The following is a 5,306-nucleotide window of genomic DNA, read 5'->3' on the forward strand; positions in this document are numbered from 1 at the left end:
TTGTCAACAAACACGAAACAATCTATGCAAATCGTCAAAATGGTTTTCCATGACTCGAAATTTCCATGCGACTCGCGTTTTCCTTCCTAGTTGAGTGAGTGGGGTATGTCCTTTTACCTTGTGATAAATTGTTTGTGACAACCTATTTTTCACAAAATTCTCACAATACTTTAAAAGATTATCCTATTACATCAGTTGAAGTAAAGTAAATGTTTTCCGTTTCGTTTTATATTTTTAATTTATATATATTGTATCGTTCTTGTTTTTTTTATATAAGGCCACTAAGAATTTTCAAGTGAACGTGTTTGGTATTTGTTTATTATCTTCGCTGATATTATTCACTATTTGAGTGACTGCAGGGCATGAAACAGATACCAAAGCAGATTGACTTAGCACAAGTGATTCGTGTTGAACAGATCCAATAAGAAGACCGTGACTGAGGGGGGAGGGGCATATACGCATAAAATGGATACAGAATTGATATGTGCTTTGTAGGTGATGCTAATGCAGCTGCATACCAAATATGACTGACCTAGCTCAAAGGTTTATTTAAAGCTGACCTTATAAGAATTTGAAATTTCTGTCAAATTTTTATTTGTTTACTTTCTTAGACGTAGAAAATAATAGCAGTGATAAGACCTATACTGCTACCACACTCTCCAAAGAAGAGATTGTGGAAACCATAAATCTGTGCTATCCTCTTTTGATCTCTCTACTAAGGACGATGATTGTGGCCCCGTGCAGGTCCGGGTGTCAAAAGAATAGGCCTGAAGCAGCGCTAAGCTTGTCGTAAAAGGCGACTAAATAGTGCTCAGAACCCTAGCCGGGGGCTAGGGCGCTCTGCCCACAGAGCAACTGGATTGTGTGCCCCAGGTGGTGGAATGGGGTACCCCTGGTGTGTTTACATGCTGGGGTTGTCAGGCTAAAATACGGAAAACCTGACCGCAAACCATAGCGGTGCACGGTGTTGGGAAAGATGCCACGTTCCTCGCACGTTATAAAGAACCCTACTGTGGTATTCTTCCGGATTAGGAACCATAGGGCTCCGCCACATGAGGCTAAATTGCCCCACCCTACCCACCTCACCCTATTTCCAGTGCCAATCAAATATGTAGACCCCATTGTCCTTGTGTTCCATCCCATTTTTCATTTCATCATCATTTCATGTTCATTTTATCATCCACTTCATGTTCATCGCCTGAATATAGCCGAGATATTGCTGCTCGGGCGTTAAACCCCAACAAACAAACAAACAAACAAACAAACGATGATTGTGATTTACCGTCTATGTACTAGATTCCTAAACTCCACAAGAATCCATACAAACAACGTTACATAGCGGGATCTGCAAAATGTACCACCAAACCTCTTTCAAAAATTTCAACTTCTATACTCGCAGCTGTCAAAAAGGGTTCAATGTAGGTCCTAAACAATTCGAAAAATCTTTTGGAGACAATCAGTTCAGGACTATTATCAGAATATAATAGTATTAAAATCTTTGATTTTTTAACACTGTATACTTCTATTCCCCACACTCGATTTAGAAACATTATACATCGTTGTCTTTTTTTCGAAAAAAGATGGTACACCTAGAGATTCCTCATACCTGGGTCAAATGGCAATATATGGACCGATTGGTCGCCTTAAGTATAGGCAATACATTCTCGAGGCGTCTAGACCCTTCATAAATCACACTTCACATACCGGTTGGTCGCCCCCACAAATATAATAGACCTCAGCTACGCTTCGGTCTATATAATTTTTTGGGGCGACCAATCGTTCCATATATTGCCATATGACCCTTAGCATCATGCTAAATAGACCGAGAACGCGGAAACTATGCATAATACGATACACAACTGACCTTGTCAGAATCCTGACGTGGACGCCGCCTTCTGCGACTTCTGTTGCAGGCAAGCCAAAAAATAAAATCTCAAAAAAGTTATTGTCTCTTAATTATAGTTTGACACTGAGGTCGATGCATGGATTTAATTTTTTTAAAGTTTCAACGGTGCAAATTTTACTAATACAACGTACAACTCATTTCTTCAAGTCGTGGATATTTTTACTATAGTCTGGGACAGGACAAAATGACAGGTAGTCTTACATCTTACAACCGACACACTTACATTATTTTTTGTTATTTTCTTGAACGAATGCATGCTGGTTCTGATTTCACTTCTACGTCCCCTCAATTGGAAACCTAGATAACAATTAAATGAAAAAAAATGCCTAATACAAATACTGCATAATTACAAGGGTTAAAGTTGTGAACTAGTTGTCAATGCAGTAAAAGTGGTGTTTTTTACTGAATATAGAGTCCTTAATCGGAGTTTCGCATCAGGATTATGTGGATTCCTTTTCGATTACGCATCCCATTTAAATAAGGATAATTATTAAGGATTTTTTTAGGTAGGACCGTTTTGAATTGAAAATAATGGTTTCTACTTATTAAAGTAAAATAAAGTGTACGCACATCCACAGAGACGAGTCCAGGATTTCAGGATAGGAAGGGCCGTCTATATGAATCCACGAATCTTTTAAAATCAGAAAATGCATGCATGAAGGATCGATTTTCACCAAGAATTTTTAGGGCTTTTATTTTAGGATTTACAGGCTTTATAGGAAAATAGGAAAGTCGAAAGAAAAACAAATAATTAGGAAAATAAGGTGTCACCCTTTGGATCGAAATTTTGAGTTTCAATAATCACTTGAAGACTGCAGGGCAAAACAAGGATTTAAGACTTGGTCGATACCAAAAACCCGTATTGACTTTTCGACAAGAAAACCCAAATAGCATGCTTTAAGTTTAATATAAATAATGAATCAACGAGATCGTTCTTACTTCAAAATTCACCAGGACAATATTTCCTGAAATTTGAGGCGATGATTATAACTAACTATACAGTATTTCAACCAGGAAGCAATCACCATATATATTCCTTAATTTGGATATGTAGAAAGTTTAGCAGATGCAATTCAATTTAAATTTTCTCATTTAAGAAAACTGTTTGGCTACAGAAATTTACAAGAAACGAATCTCACGAGATAGTTATTTGAATGAAGATTTGCCTAAAAAAGATGATTAAAGGTTGACATTTAGCCTTTACTTCGTTTGGTCTCGTGTTGTTCTAGACTAGTTTTCATACCTTGAAGTATGTGAAGTGTGATTTATGAAGGGTCTAGACGCCTCGAGAATGTATTGCCTATACTTTAGCTCGTACTCTCTGGAGAGTAAAATTTGTTATATAGATAGCTATTGATTAATGAATGACCGGTTAACACAGCGTCTTGACTCCATTCAAATTCGATTAACTTATCAAAAATCATTTCATTTAAAAAATTCTTTCAACATCAACTAATCGACCAGATTAATCAATCGATTAATACACCATTCCATTTGTCACCGATCAGTTATGATGCAATATCAACTTAAATACTTCAACTTTTACTGAAGTGAGGGTTTCGATAAAATCACGACTCAACTTTCATTTTCCCCAAATATCAATATCCTTAGTCTGTAACGACTCCACAAAGACTTAGAAAATGCTCCGCAAGCTTGGTTCCCAAGAAGGTAGTACAACTCACGTTTTCATGTTGGCGCCTGGAACGTTTGGTCTAGGACTATGCAAAAAAGTTATACATGTATTTGATAAAACCGTTCTTCTCCGTGCGTTAACTAGGACTTTCAGAAGCAGACGGCTGTGGTAGATTTTTGTGCGCATATATAAGCACCATATTGATATATACTGTATTGTTGACGACTGTAGACGATAGAAATTTGTGGTATACTTCTCTTCGATTTTGATATAGAATTTCAAGACTTTTGTGTGGCTGTGTTATATAAAATATAATGTCATATTTAGATTAAACTAAACATTGGATTAACAGGACTTCTACACACCGGCAGTCTGTAGAACCCTGTACATCTGAGGACCAATATGGACAGGACACAATTTTTATGGTGGATAGACTACGCCCTTTTGCCACCAAAGTTGCTGATATTCTAAAATACCCAAATGAAAACAGCAGGCAGTTCTATTTTTAGTTAACAACACAATAACAGAATGACTTATTCCCAACAATATTCTCATCTCCATTGAGTTTTGTAACAATCCTGCAAGTCTACACGTCAGACTAAATGTTGCTAAAAAATGCTGAAGTTCAAACGGTTATCATGTCAACTATTTTTGCCAAAACAAATTCCACACAATAAGTACATCTCCATATGGTAATCTAATACCCCATCAAGTTTCATTTAAGTGGGGAAGAGCTGCAGACAACCCATTAGACGAAGTTTTGCTGAAAAATGCCTAAGTTTCCACAATATTTGTCCAACAGTATGCAAATCTCCATTCAGTTTTATTACATTATCCTTTAACAGGGGGAATAACTACAGTACTAGACCTATATTTTAGTTCAACGAATACTGTGCAAGTTGTATTTTTTTTTCAGTTAAGCTCAAATAGTACCAGCAAAATCGATATTTCACTGTACAAGGCTAATCATTATTTCATAAATGCCAGTCTGCAAATCTGATCCCTTGACAGAATCCACAAAAATTTTTAGGATGGCAGTACTTGAATTGCCCAAAAATCACCAAGAAACATGCCTGTGTTCTTTGTATATCAAAATTTTAACAATGGTGCTGCCTGCAATTACATTATAGCAATCAATGAACATGATAGAAGAGTTGCTGCAAGGTTCCAGTAACCTTCCCCATTATTTTTCTGGTTAAAATGACCTTGACCTCAAAATTGTGTGTTAAGATTACATGCATACTTAAATTCTGCTAGAAGAGACAACAATTGAATCAGTTTTAACACATTTCTTTAAAGGCCCCTAAAGGTCATATCTCAGTATAAAGTTTAGACATAATATACTAACTGAATGTATAGAAACAATCTGGTAGTGGTAACTTATTAAAAAAAATCCTGAGTCAATCATTGTTTATCCTAGACCCACATTCTGCTGAAGACATACTTGTACAATCAGATATTAAACCTATAATCATCCAATTCACTACTTGAAAAACCTCAAATAACTGACATATTTTATAATCCTAAAGCATGTAAGCTGCATGGAGTGTAATTATGGTTAACTTCCTATCAATACTTATTCAAAATATTTTCCCATTAGGATAACTGATCACAGTCAGCCATAGAAAGTACTTGTATCTGTACAGTCATATTCATTAAATGATTGTATGCAACAGAATCTATAAAAATGTGGGTTCAATGGGAATATTTTTTACATTTATTCTGCATTTTATTCTAGCTGAACTTGAAAGGCAAACAATTCAATAA

The sequence above is a fragment of the Perna viridis genome, chromosome 2, assembly GCF_037379345.1.
Source record: "Perna viridis isolate PV_CMFRI_1.1 ecotype Kerala chromosome 2, ASM3737934v1, whole genome shotgun sequence".
Taxonomy (NCBI): Eukaryota; Metazoa; Mollusca; class Bivalvia; order Mytilida; family Mytilidae; genus Perna; species Perna viridis.